The sequence below is a fragment of the Dendrobates tinctorius genome, unplaced genomic scaffold (genome assembly GCF_039654945.1).
Source record: "Dendrobates tinctorius isolate UK_male_01 unplaced genomic scaffold, ASM3965494v1 ptg000230l, whole genome shotgun sequence".
NCBI lineage: Eukaryota > Metazoa > Chordata > Amphibia > Anura > Dendrobatidae > Dendrobates > Dendrobates tinctorius.
This window is the reverse complement of record NW_027361897.1, coordinates 4013177-4028394: the sequence shown is the minus strand read 5'-3', so window position 1 is coordinate 4028394 and position 15218 is coordinate 4013177.

Genomic DNA, 15218 nt, shown 5'->3' with positions numbered 1-15218 from the left:
CACCACCATATTTATAAGTATAGTGAGATCTACAGCGGGTACAAAAATGTAAATTTCTCTTCCAATCGGTCAAATTGAGGCAACTACTCGGAGTAGTGGTTACCTGTCTAGTTATGGTAATTTTGACTTTTTACTTCTATCTATTAGACTAGCGCGATAGAAAATATTCCAAATATGACGTCGACTTTCCTGACATTTCCCATTGGTTACACTATTGCTTTTCTGATTTAACCCTGTTAATGGGATTCAATTAAAAGATAATTGTTGACAGGTAAAAGCCTCAGTTCATTTCAGTTGAAAAAAAAGAAAACATTATCAATCCATTAAAAAAAAAAAACAGATAAACACTCAATATTCCCAAGGAGGAGATAAATCCCGAGCAGCCAGTGAGGCAGATTTATTTCTAGAGCAAAAATGGCTGAAATTGAATGTTTGCAGTTAGAAGATTAAGTGAAAGGGCATCTCCTGAGGGACGGGAAGAGACTGCATGCAGACAGTGTGATGTTTCCACAGGCCTCAGGGGGGACAACAGAGCCCCCAGCCACATGCTGGACTCTTCTGCCCAACATGTAAGATTATCTGTTCATCAATGTAAAGGTTTCTAACCCCCTACCCTCGAGAATCCGAAGAAACCTCTAGTTGATTGCTGGGAGGTTAGAGACGAAGCAGATGATAGATACCCGCACCTTCTGGCATTCTCGGTGGATGGATATAGATAGATTAACCTTTTGTGTACAAGATTAGAAGGGTAGCGCGTCGCTTTCTAACAAATTATTGAGTGACTGGAGTATGACTAGAGACAAATCGTCTTATATGCAAAGTTGTGATTGCCAAACCCAATAATTCAGCTTCTATAAGATAGGCGTAGTAGCTGGCACTTTGGAATTTACATTGGACCAAAGATACAAGGAACATGTCTAAAGGGAACCGGTCACGTCTAAGTGGAACTGGTCATGTCTAAAGGGACCTGGTCATGTCTAAAGGGAACCGGTCATGTCTAAATGAAACCGGTCATGTCTAAAGGGAACTGGTCATGTCTAAATGAAACCGGTCATGTCTAAAGGGAACTGGTCATGTCTAAATGAAACCGGTCATGTCTAAAGGGAACCAGTCATGTCTAAATGAAACCGGTCATGTCTAAATGAAACCGGTCATGTCTAAAGGGAACTGGTCATGTCTAAATGAAACCGGTCATGTCTAAAGGGAACCAGTCATGTCTAAATGAAACCGGTCATGTCTCAATGAAACCGGTCATGTCTAAATGAAACCGGTCATGTCTAAAGGGAACCGGTCATGTCTAAAGGGAACCAGTCATGTCTAAAGGGAACTGGTCATGTCTAAAGGGAACTGGTCATGCCTAAATGAAACCGGTCATGTCTAAAGGGAACTGGTCATGTCTAAAGGAAACCGGTCATGTCTAAAGGGAACTGGTCATGTCTAAAGGAAACCAGTCATGTCTAAATGGAACCCGTCATGTCTAAAGGGAACTGGTCATGTCTAAAGGGAACTGGTCATGCCTAAATGAAACCGGTCATGTCTAAAGGGAACTGGTCATGTCTAAAGGAAACCGGTCATGTCTAAAGGGAACTGGTCATGTCTAAAGGAAACCAGTCATGTCTAAATGGAACCCGTCATGTCTAAGGCTGGTTTCACATTTGCGTTCAGGAGGGCTGCTGATGGCTGCCTACTTCCTCCGTTCTTCCTCCCTGAAGCTCCTCCTACACTTCACCCACTTCTGTATGCATCCAGCATTTCCCTGTGTACCTATCTTTAATATTGGGTACGCAGGGACATGCGTTGTATGCGGATGCATCTGCATGCGGCGATTTGACGTGTGCGGCGACCTCACAGAATTGCAAAATTTTGCGTTTTCGTGCGGTCACCGCACATTTCTAAAGGGAGCTATCATGTCTAAAAGAAATCGGTGATATCTAAAAGGAACCGGTCATGTCTACAAGGAATCATTCATGTCTAAAGGGGATCGGTCATTTCTAAAGGGAACCAGTTATGTCTAAATGGAGCCAGTCATGTTGAAAATTTTCTCTGATCTGTTATAGAATAGGAAGAACTGATCAGATTGAAAGATATTTTTTGTGGAAAAAGTTTCAGAAAAACTTGCATTTTATTAATGGAAACATTGATGGGTACACCTTGTTGCAGTGGGATAGCTTTTATGCTTTATTGATCAAAATAGTGCTAACTAAGTATCCTATTTTATTTACATGTACTATTACTATTTAGTTGCTATAAGGTATATGCTCATTTTATTTTCTTGGGTTTTGTCATTGAAGTGATTATATAATAATAATCTTTATTTTTATATAGCGCTAACATATTCCGCAGCGCTTTACACACATTATTATCACTGTCCCTGATGGGGCTAACAATCTAAATTCCCTATCAGTATGTCTTTGGAATGTGGGAGGAAAACATATGTTCTCCCACGGGGAAAACATACAAACTCCTTGCAGATGTTGTCTTTGGTGGGATTTGAACCCAGGACCCCAGCGCTGCAAGGCTGCAGTGCTAACCACTGCGCCACCGGGTATAGGAGTCCAGTGGGTGGTCCTACTCAGTGTTTGACAGTCTTCCAGGGTTGCCAACTTAAATTTTTTTTTCTGGATAACTTATCTGAAAATTATGGAGAGACAACATTTGTTACAGACACATCACAGATATGAACACATGAACAATCACTGGTAGTTGTAAAATATATGGAAATTACATAAAATTCTGTGAAAATTTCTCCAGCTTCAAAAAAATTCACAAGAAATTCAAATTTTTTTTACAAGCAGGGCAATAAAGTGTTCTGTTTTTAAGGACAGTTCAGCAATTTCTGGATGGTTGGCAATTCTGCACTCTTCCCTGTGTGAATATGTATGCAGATATAGCTGTCAATCACTAGTAGGACAACCCCCCTGACTCATATGCATACAAACAGCAGGGATTTCAGTGCATAAAATAAAAGTTATTCAGAATCTTTTCCAACAAAACTATAAGCAAGAGGGAAAATAAGTATTTAACACACTGCTGATTTTGCAAGTTTTCCCACCTACAAAAAAATTGGGAGGTGTCATTTTTATCATAGGTACACTTCAACTGTGAGAAACAGAATCTTGAAAAAAAATCCAGAAAATCCCCTTGTATGATTTTTACATAATTAATTAGCATTTTATTGCATGATATAGGTATTTGATACAATAGAAACAGACCTCTCCATTCTTTGTAGGTGGGAAAATTTGTGAAATTGGCAGTGTATCCAATACTTATTATCCCCACTGTATCATTCTGCTCAGCTTTTCATTCTTAATAGTAAGCTGTCCATAATTTGCATACTTTTCTCCCAGGCAGAGTAAGATGCCATACTCAGTCGGTCTGTTGAAGAGGTATTTAGTAACTCCCCTACATTGCCACAAGGACTTAGCTTTCAACCAGCCACACCTTGCGCTACACTGATGAGGGGCAAACAGCCCGAAACCGTCTGTCTATAGATGAGTTTATTTTTGGTATCTATACCTAGTCTTGTTGCAAGGCTCCTTAAAGGTTCAGAAATTAACTTATAGGCTAGCCACCCTCCCTAGGCAATACTTACTTACAGGACAGTTTCTTTTGTTATGCAAGAAAACTAGTTTGCATAACTTTCTCCCAAGGAGCAATGCCTGTAAGAGTTAGCTGGTCTCTTTTAAGAGAACAAATATAGCAAAATACTAAATAACAAACTATCAGGAGCCAAGGAAGGTTTGCATCTAAAGAAAAAAGCTAAAATCCTCAACATATCAATGTGGAATTTGTATGAAAAATTGATCATTTAAAAATTTGCAGGTAAATTTCTGCATGGAAAACGAGGAGTAACGTTTCTCTTAGTGAAGAGTGACATGCCTGGTAGATTAGTGTTAGGAGACTTATAGGCCATGCAATTATCCTCTGAGAAATTAAATATGCAAATTGCCTCTAGCGCCACCTATTGGACGCAGCAATCCTAAAAGTCAATATTGCCCCTTTAACGAGCCTTGCATGGAAAAGATTCATACATGTGGATGAGATATGTTGATATTTCATCCATGGTGCTGCTACTGCAAGTCTGTAGCAATGCCACCAATTGTGACCAAGCCAAGCATAACAGTTAAGTCGACACAAAGAGCTGAGAAGAGGGACAGAATTGGGAGATATGTTCCCATTTGATTTGAGGTCTATTATTTGTATATAGATGCTCCGGATGAGGGTGTAGGGTTGGTGGGCCGGACTGGGGGGTGGTCCCTCTGGATACCGCGCAGAGACGTACAGACACAAGCTGGAGGCAAGTTTCGGGTGCAACAGGTCCAAGTTTATTCTTTCCTTTGCCGTCCTCCAGACGGCCTCTCAGCACACCGCACTTTCCTTCACAATTCTCCGATTACAGAAACACAGGGTGACACAATTTCTCCAGGGACGTATATTTACGTATCGTCCCCTTTTTCACTCAGTGACACTCTGACAGCTCCGTCACTGTGGCTGCCTTAGGCCTATACACCAACAGTAATGTTACTGGTCAAGCGTCGGTCCAATACTGTGTCTCACACCCGGAGCCTCGTCTATACTGCGGTACTTCGTGTCAGAACCACCCCTCTGATTTCCTCTCTCCTCAGTCCCCCTGGTTGGGTTTTCCTCACAGTGCCACAACTGTCACAGTGTCCTCGTCACTTGAGCTCCCCCTGGGGACTGGAACTTTCTGGAACCCTCCTGTCAAATTTATATCTTTCCCGGTTCCCTCTAACTCCGCCCCCCATGACCAACGGTTTCTTAAGCCCTAAGCTGATGTCAAGTCCTATGCTCACACTCCTCCCTGCCCTCTAATGGTCAACCCAAGGTACTGCACGTCCACTACACTTTCCTAGCTGTTTCCCCATTGTAATAACTGACACCTGTCTAAACTGTGCAAACCTTCCTTTCTCTATTCTGACAAGTCCATCCGTCAGGTCACCTTCCCTACACTCTCCCTTCCTTTGTCTTTTGTCGTCCTCGACAATCGTAATCCCTGCCTTCGTCGTTCTGAAGCTTACCCTACCTTCTGTTGTCGGACCAGCTGTTGGGCCAAACCCACTACCCGCGGGGTCCGTGGTGTCAGGGACCTGACCTAGGACGACTGTCTTTCTCACGTCTTCCATCTCTTTGCCTTTCTTTTGATTACACGTCATGGTAGGCGTCTCGGTCTCCCAGACCTTCTCTACACATAGCCCCCTTTGGATCTCACACTTCCCTTTGGTCGCTCAGACCCTCTCTTACCCAGACCTGTTGCATTTTCTTGTGCATATTATACATCAAAACAACTTTACAATATCACAAGTACCCCATTTTTACATTTTTTTTTTACTAGTGCTTTAAAACCAACATATAATAAAACATAAACATAGCAAATTTTCTCCCCCTTCCTTTGACCTGGACACTCCCTCTCTTATTCATATCCCCGCTCTGTCAGGCTAACAAGTAAACGTAGACTATCCTGTAAGAGGAACATAGAAAAACAAAAATGGAAACCACAGATAAACAACATTCTTTTTTTAAAATCTGAACGCGAACTGTCCTTATGACCTGCACAACGGTGCAACGAACACCCGACAGTCCAATTCACTTTCCGGTGACTGGTAGCAAGGAATCCCCACAGCCGTGGAGCTCCTGGGATACAGAGAGTGTCCTACAGTTCTTCCTACGGGGGGCTCGTGTTCTTCAGGCTCCGCGAGCACGGCTACTGCATAGTAGCCGCGGGGGGCAATACTCCTTATAATAGGATACTAAGTCCCCCTCCTGCAAGGCCCGGCCATGACGGACAGAAGCAACGTTGATATAAACCTTCTGGCCGGTCACAAGATCTCGTATGAACCCGTATCCTCTGGGTATGTTCGTATACACAAGCCGTCCCAGGGATCGTGTGGCTGCCAGCCTCTCCTTTGGTATGAAGCAAGTTCCACACATCCTGCTCCCGGGCTTTCTTTTTCTTTATACCTTCGCGACCCAAACGGAGGGTCCGGCATAGGCCCCGGAGTCCGATGGGCGGGACCTAACCGAGGGTGCTGGCGTAGCAGAGGCGGCTGATGATGTCTGTGGCCCAGCAGCCGCTGGACCCGGGTGGTGAGCAGGGACAGCCGTATTCCTCGCCGAACGGGCCACAGGAACCGACACATAGGCCGCAGCCGACTCCAACCCCGGCATAGCCGCGGCCGCAGGGTGGGACGCATCCGGGCTTCAGCCGGAGCCGGTATTGCAGAAGTAACAGCCGGCTTCGGGGAAGATGTCACTTCTGGCAGGGGGGACGCAACAGCGTCTTCTGGCTACAGGTTCCGCACCGGCGACACCAAGCGTGGCGTCGCTGGGTGGGGTGGCTCGGGATTAGGGGCAGAGGCCCCGCTCAGCTCTGCGTAGACTGTAGGGCCTTCCCTGATCAGGCTCTCCAGGACACAGGATGCCGCAGGCTGCGGCTGAATGGTGGGGGCCGCTTGCGGAGCCACTGATGGGACCAGGGGAACTCTCACCTTCCCCGGCACCGAGGCCTCCGTCACGTTATCACGCGGCTCCTCCCGTAGTCTCCGCTCTTTACCCCGCCGTCCGACGGGGCTAGCCTCCAGGCTCAGGAGCTCCACGGGCAGGTTCCCTGCTGGTATCTTCAGTGGCCGCTCCCGCTGGCTCCGCAAAGGCTCCACTTCTCCGCTCAGCATCCAGCTTCCTGCCCGTGACTCTGAGGAAGACATTTTCTGACATGACTCGACCTCCCGGCGCCACCGCCACTCCAGGCGCCCGATGTCCCGACATCCACAGCGCCGCATATCGTCCGATGGGCAGCACTCGAGTGGCGCCAGACAGCCGCAGCCAAAATTTTCCTCTATGCCACTCCTTTTGCGGGGTGTGGTGTCAGCAGGCCTTTCCACCCACCTGTCAGGGTCCGGTATGTGGGGGCGTCGGCCTCCTGGTACATATTGCTGTCCCCAGGGATACGTCCATTGGGGACAACAGCAAACACCTGGATCTCTCCTCTGCGCTGAAGTAGCACTGCCATCTTGAGCCGGACCTGGTACTGCCCCGGATCCTCTGCTGGCAACGCAGATGCGCCACAGTGCTCCCAATTTGTAATCCACAGGTTGGTAATTTGTAATCCACAGGTGTTTATAATCCACACAGTGCGCTCCAAGTCCGTTTCCATTCCTCAGAGGCAGGCCTGCCGCAGAAGATAGTGTATTAGCGGCGCTGATCCTGCCTACTACGCCAAGTGTGGGTTGGTGGGCCGGACTGGGGGGTGGTCCCTCTGGATACCGCGCAGAGACATACAGACACAAGCTGGAGGCAAGTTTCGGGTGCAACAGGTCCAAGTTTATTCTTTCCTTCGCCGTCCTCCAGACGGCCTCTCAGCACACCGCTGTCAGTCAGAGACACCGCACTACACTCGCTCATAGAGCCAGTGCGTGTGTTCTGAGTACCGAAACAGTGCTAAAAGATACCTGTGGAGCAGGGCAGCAGAGGTGACACCACATGCTCAACGAACAATCTGGACAACGTTTCCGCATTAGGTAGAGCTGCCAAAGGTACAAAATGTGCCTGCTTACTAAACCTGTCCTCCACAACCCAAACGACGGTATTACCCTTGGAGGGGGGAAGGTCGGTGATGAAATCCATGGACAAATGAGTCCATGGTCTCTCAGGAATTGGCAGTGGTACCAATTCCCCGGGCCGGCCGGTTATGGGGGGTTTTTGCACGGGCACAAACATCACAAGCAGACACATATTCCCCAACATCAGAGGCTAAAGCAGACCACCAGAATACTCTAGCAATGGCCTTCCGGGTAGCTGAGATCCCTGGATGTCCACCCAGAACTGAGTCATGGAACTCCCAGAGGACCGTGAGGCGAAACTGAGCCGGCACGAAAAGCTTATCCACCGGCTTAGTCGGAGGTGCCAGAGACTGAGCCTCCCGAATCACCCCAGGCTGAAGAATGGAGGATGGAGGTTCCGGGGGGGGGACACCGGATCTAGACTGCGTGACAAGGCATCCGCTCTGACATTTTTAGATCCTGGCCGAAGAGTGATCGAGAAATTGCACCGGGAAAAAAAAAGTGACCATCTAGCCTGTCTGGGTAGTCAACCTTTTAGCTGACTCAATGTAAGCTAGGTTTTTGTGGTCCGTAATTACTGTTATAGGATGGACAGCCCCCTCCAAAAAATGCCTCTATTCTTCAAAGGCCAACTTTACAGCCAGAAGTTCTCGATTCCCCACATCGTAGTTTCTCTCCGCAGGGGAGAACTTCTTTGAGAAAAAGGCGCAAGGTCTCAAATTGGTCAAAGTGGCGGGTCCCTGGGACAATACCACCCCCACCCCCACCTCTGAGGCGTCTACCTCAACAATAAATGGTTCCGACGGGTCTGGTTGAATAAGAACCGGGGCAGACATAAAACATTTTTTTAAAAACTGAAACGCTGCTACCGCTGCGGTTGACCAATTCTTGATATCGGCCCCCTTTTGAGTCATGTCTGTGAGGGGTTTAACCACCTGTGAGAACCCTCTTATAAATTTACGGTAGTAATTGGCGAATCCTAGGAAATGCTGCAGAGCCTTCAAATCACAATGGTCTGCACCTTATTAGGATCCATGCGATACCCCTCAGCAGACACAATGAACCCCAGAAAAGACAGTTCCTGGACAAAAAATAAGCATTTTTCTAATTTAGCAAAGAGACAGTTCTCCTGGAGCCTTTGGAGAACTGCCTGAACATGTCCAATGTGAGCCTGTTTATCAGGAGAGTAGATCAATATGTCATGCAAATATACCACCATAAAACGTCTAATGAAATCAGAGAACACATGATTAATGAAATTTTGGAAAACCGCTGGAGCATTGGTCAGACCGAAAGGCATGACCAAGTTTTCAAACAACCCTTCAGTAGTGAGATAAGCGGTTTTCCACTCATCTCCGTCCCGGACTCGGATAAGGTTATACGCTCCCCGTAGATCTAACTTTGAAAACCATTTAGCTCCGGACAACTGATTGTATAAACCAGGAATAAGTGGAAGGGGATACGTATTCCTCACAGTTATCTTATTTAACTCATGAAAATTGAGGCATGGGCGTAAACCACTGTCTTTTTTCTTTACAAAAAAGAACCCCGCCGCTACGGGAGAAACAGAAGGACGAATGTGTCCCTTATGGAGACTCTTGGAAATATATTCTTTCATCGCGGCCCATTCTGGACCCGAAAGGTTATACAAGCGGGCTTTGGGCAATTTAGCACCTGGAACCAGGTCAATGGCACAATCAAATGGGCGGTGTGGTGGTAAAACCTCTGCCTCTCTTTCGGAGAAAACGTCCATATAGTCTTTCAGACACTCCGGAATACCTTCCAGACCCACGGACGACACAGACACCGTAACAAGACATTTTTCAGAACAATAGGGACCCCATTTAACATTGTCCCGATATTCCCAATTAATTACAAGATTATGCAATTGTAACCAGGGGAACCCTAACACCAGTTCCGCAGGCAGGTTGTTCATAACAAAACATGAAATATGTTCCTGGTGTAAGGAACTCACTTTAAGGAGAAACTCTTCAGTGCAAAACATAATGTTATTCTTTAGCAGTGGTGTTTTGTCAATTCCAACAATGTGAATAGGAGTCTCCAACCTAACTGTCCCTAACTTACACCTGGCCACCAAGTCCGAGTCAATAAAGTTCAATGATGAACCGCAATCCAAGAAGGCAGAAGTGGATGTAGAGACACTCCCACAGCAAAGTTCCACTTGTAACAACATTTTAGAGAAGGCAGAAAAGGGTACCTGAGAGCCTGGGTGACCTCCATGACAATCACCCGGGCTCAGTCGCTTGTTGGTCAGTGGACTGGAGGGGTAATCCTTTTTCCAATGTCCAGAATCGCCACAGTGAAAACAGCATTTTCCCATGCGCCGTTGACTCCTTTCATTTTCTGTGAGGTCGATAGTTCCCATCTCCGTGACTTCCAATGTATGACTGTCTCCCCTTCCTTGGGAGAATAACGGTCTCTCAATTTGCACCACTCCCCTCGCCCGTAGCCTGCGATCCATTCGGACGGCCTGTGTCATAGCCTCTTCCAGGGAATCAGGCAGAGGGTGGAGAGCCAAGGCATCTTTCAGATGTTCAGACAGGCCTCTACGGAACAAACCCCGGAGGGCGGCATCATTCCAGCAGACCTCAGCAGCCCAGCGTCTGAACCCTGAGCAAAACCACTCGGCTGAGTGTTTCCCCTGGCACACACTCATCACCATGTCCTCAGCCATACGCATCCGATCAGTCTCATCATAAATATGCACCAGGGCTTCAAAAAATGCATCCACATTCATACGCTCAGGGACCGTGGTCGGAAGGGAGAAAGCCCAGCTTGGGGGGCTCCCCTTAACAGAGACATAATGACCCCCACTCTCTGACCTTCATCCCCAGAAGAGTGTGGTCTCAATGAAAAAAAAACTTACAGCCCTCCTTGAAAACTCTGAATTTCCTTTTATCTCCAGAAAAGGTATCCGGTAACTTAACCAGAGACTCAGGGGAAACTAATGTAACATCCCGAGCCCCCGATGAGAATACCCCCTGCACAGTGTCAGCGATCAGCTGCTGAGACTGAGCCAGGACTCGTTCTCCAAGGAGTTTCTGAGACATCTGAGTCAGGTGCCTCACCTGCTCAGAAAGAGCGTGCATAGGATCCATCACAGGAGAATGGGAGCAGAGAAAAAAAATGGTATGGGTCAGTTATAATGTCAGAGACACCGCACTACACTCGCTCACAGAGCCAGTGCGCGTGTCCTGAGTACCGAAACAGTGCTAAAAGATACCTGTGGAGCAGGGCAGCAGAGGTGACAATGCGTGCTTCAAACTATTAGTGTCAGGGTCCAGTCAGCACCGGAAAGTAAAGAGGCACAGGACCTGCGGACACTATAGTTAGCAAGCTGGCACAGGACCTATGGTCAGGTGACTGCAAGGGGGCGGGGCTTAGCGTCCTGCTTTCAGATATGACAGGACACCATACAACAACTCAGAGTCAGGCAAAATGGAGGTCACAACAGTGCGGGCAAACGAGGCACAGGAGGGACAAACAGACGGGTAGTCAGACAAAGCCAAAGGTCATACACAAGAGGGCGACGTGGTACCAAGGGGACGAGCAGAGAGAAGTCGGGTCACAAGCAGAGAGTCATACACGAGAGGTGGCGCAGTACAAGAGGGGCAGGCAGAACTCGTAACAGGGACAGAACCGGATCAAAACCAAACAAGCAAGCAAGATATCAGGCACAAGGCACACGCATGCACAAGGTCAACTAACTCAGCCGAGGGCAGGAGTGTAACTGACACCGGACCTAGGTCCAGTGAGCATTAAATAGCCGCCCTCTGCCAGAGAGAGGCGGAACAATTAACCTCCAGTCTGATCAGGACGGGCCAAAGCGAAACCCCGTCCTGGATCATGACAACCGCACTTTCCTTCACAATTCTCCGGTTACAGAAACGCAGGGTGACACAATTTCTCCAGGGACGTATATTTACGTACTGTCCCCTTTTTCACTCAGTGACACTCTGACAGCTCCGCCACTGTGGCTGCCTTAGGCCTATACACTAACAGTAATGTTACTGGTCAAGCGTCGATCCAATACTAGGTCTCACACCCGGAGCCTCGTCTATACTGCGGTACTTCGTGTCAGGCCCACCCCCCTGACTTCCTCTCTCCTCAGTCCCCCTGGTTGGGTTTTCCTCACAGTGCCACAACTGTCACAGTGTTCTTGTCACTTGAGCTCCCCCTGGGGACTGGAACTTTCTGGAACCCTCCTGTCAAATTTATATCTTTCCCGGTTCCCTCTAACTCCGCCCCCCATGACCAACGGATTCTTAAGCCCTAAGCTGATGTCAAGTCCTATGCTCACACTCCTCCCTGCCCTCTAATGGTCAACCCAAGGTACTGCACGTCCACTACACTTTCCTAGCTGTTTCCCCACTGTAATAACTGACACCTGTCTAAACTGTGCAAACCTTCCTTTCTCTATTCTGACAAGTCCGTCCGTCAGGTCACCTTCCCTACAAGGGAATATCCACTGGTGTTATTAGTTGGATCCCTGTGACCCCTAATGATCAACAGAATGAAGGGGCTGCTTTAGACCACATTGGGCATCCCTACATGAGTCTGTGCCTCATGCTGGATCTTAGCCCCATTCTTATCCTGGAAGTTGGACCCTGATAGAAAACACATTGATGAAGTATCTTAAGTATAGGTTGTAAACAGGATAGGTGATTGCTGGGGGTCCTACTGCTTGGATCCCTATGCTCCTGAGAATGGGGCTGCAGAATCTGAATGGAGAAAGATTGAGCATAGACTTAAGCGATGCAGGGAGCGATGGCGCGCATGCTTAACCCCTGCTGATCCTTCGGGATCCTCCTGGTTGAAACACGGATCCCCTTTGGATAAATTATAACTTACTAACTTGGTACAAACACTCTGAAACTGTGGTTGTGGCCAGGGCTAGTATTTGAGTATTTGTAATACACATCAGCTGTACATGCTGCTCTGTGACAGATGTGAAAGTCTTTATTATGTTTTTACATTATGGACGGCTGAAATCTGACTTTTGCAGTGACTCACGGCAATCTGTAACTGTTTGTCACTTCCATTTACAACAATGTTACAGATGTTTTCCTATCTTCTTTCAGCAAGTACAGTCATTTATCATTGTAGAGTTTCCTTTACTGGATGTAGCTTGATAACACTCCAGTTACGACAGCACGATGAACTCGGAGCAGCAGCAGCGTTGAGTAGGAAAAAGGCCATCACTGAATACTGTAAATGTCAATGGCGCATTAAAGCAGAACGACATAGCTTTCGGCTGGGAAGGCTGCTATCATCCGATGGATCCATCATATATCTGATAATCTGACCACTAGGGGCAGTGCTGTGATCACAGCCGATATTTCATTAGTCAGCCATCGACTCTTCCCGATTCCTTCCCACGTAGAGTTGACCTAAAGCATCGAGCTGCCCCGTTCCGGCATCCAGTCTGGTCCTCCAAGGCAGTCGCACCAAACAGTCTTCACTCATCCTTGGCGCCTCTGGCGTTCTCCATACCCCACATCCACTTGGTGTTGCGGCGACATTCATGCCATGATGTCATGTGAGGCTTAGTTTCTAGAGGCTAGCCCTCACGTGACGTCCCAACGCTGCGGAGCCAAGTAAATGCCAGAGGAGCCCAGTATGCCAGCCGCAGAAGTAGCTGGGATGCTGGGACCATGGTAACGCTATTCTTTTTGCCCAGCTCTATTCCCATACTAAAAAAATGTCAAAAGCTGCAAACTTTACCACATACCTGTCCATTCACATAAAACTTGTAGAAAAGCATGGTCTTGCTGCTCTCATCTCCCATGAAAAGGGAAAACAGTTTTAGTGCAAATACCAGTCTAATACTGTATGTTCTGTAACTGCCTGATTTTCATGTTCTGTAACTTACCACTCGGTTTTTAGCATTAGCATTCTACCAGCACTGTAGGTGCTAGAACATCCTTTCCTTCGTTCCTTTCATACTATACATCACTCCTGCCAATGTCCAATTGCGTGCCTGCCCTGAACTGAAAGCCCCTCTTCCTAATTTGTCTACATGCTGCCTGACAGACAGGAGAAGCAGTAGCAAAGAGATAAAGACCCGTTCCCCCACTTTCTCTGGTCGAGACAGATTACCCTTGACAAATGCAGGAGTTAGACAGGAGAAAGACACCTAATTGCCGCACTTTAGAGCGTTTTATTGAATAAAACATTTTTGCACATTGTCTAGCGCCTTATCAAACATACAGTGACCATTTAAACCATAAAATTAATTCTATGCTAAACTTTGACCATCCCTGATTGTGAATTATGGATCTGACGTTAGGAAAGTATAATGTATACGGCAGGGTTACCTTTAATTATAATCCTGCCTGAGATGATAAAGAGACTGCTGAGAAGTCATTTCTATAGAACAGGACATGCCAGCCTATTATATGGGGCATTAACCAGAGTAAAAATGAAGGATTTCCAGATGTCTTTTAATTGAATTATTGGTTATTGTTTACTTAGTTTAATTGTTATTATTATTATTATTACTGTTATTTATTATTATTATTATTATTATTATTATTAATATAAAAGTAATAATGATTATGACAATTATTATCAATGAATAATAATAATGATTATTATTATTTAATTATATTAATAACAATAATGATGATGATAATTATGATAATTATTATTTAATTATTGATATGTAAAATTTAAGTAAATACATAAAAATTGGGTTTGAAGAATAAAATGTCTTCTGACGACACATTAAAGGTAGATCCTAAGTAAAACATAACTTTGGATACCAATCTAATGTTTTCTTGCTAATGAAAGGCAGAGATTTCCAGAGATAGAGGCAGCCAGTACTCATAAAAATCCTCCAGAGGTCTTTTAAATAACGCTTTCTGCAAATACCTTGTCTAATGACATGCTGCTGTCATATCTACCGTGGCGCTGTGGCAGAAAGCTATCAGTCACCCTAGAGGAACTGCCAGACACTAACAGAGCTTTTTAGTGAACGCAGCATATGTGAATTTCTCCGCATCTCAGCAAAAATGTCTGACTGATGTCATTTCGAGCGTACTTTGAGGTACACTTATCGACCAGTTGATCTAATAGAGCCAACTCCAGAGACTGCGCTGTTAAGCAGAATCCAGATAAATGCTCTTATCTGATGGAGTTGTGCGGAGGTGATGGCTACGACCGGAGCAGGTGATTGCTCTGAGTGAGGTTACGTGTAAGACCTCGTGTCGGGACGCTCTCAGGCTGTGCGAAAAGAAATATTCGCTGTGTCAAAGGTGATGTCAGGTATCATACAAGATGCTTGTCAGAAGTGGAGCATTCCCAAGTTGAGCGTCTGTCATTCAACTTTACTCGTAGAGATAATATCATCAGTCGCGCGTTGCCCTATCGGTGAACCTATACAGAACCTGATGAGCGAAACATATGTAACTTCAGGGCTCAGTCACCTAAGGGCCTTTCATGTGGGCAATATTCGCCAGATCGATCATTTGTGATCAGCGATTCAATGACGCGTTCGTCATGAAAGGGGAACTGTCTGACGATTCATGCTGCCCAAACCACTGGCAGTAGGAATCTCAGCATGGGCGGCCGATTGCAGTCAGTCTCTGAAATGCTCCGGTATAATAATATACTTGGTTC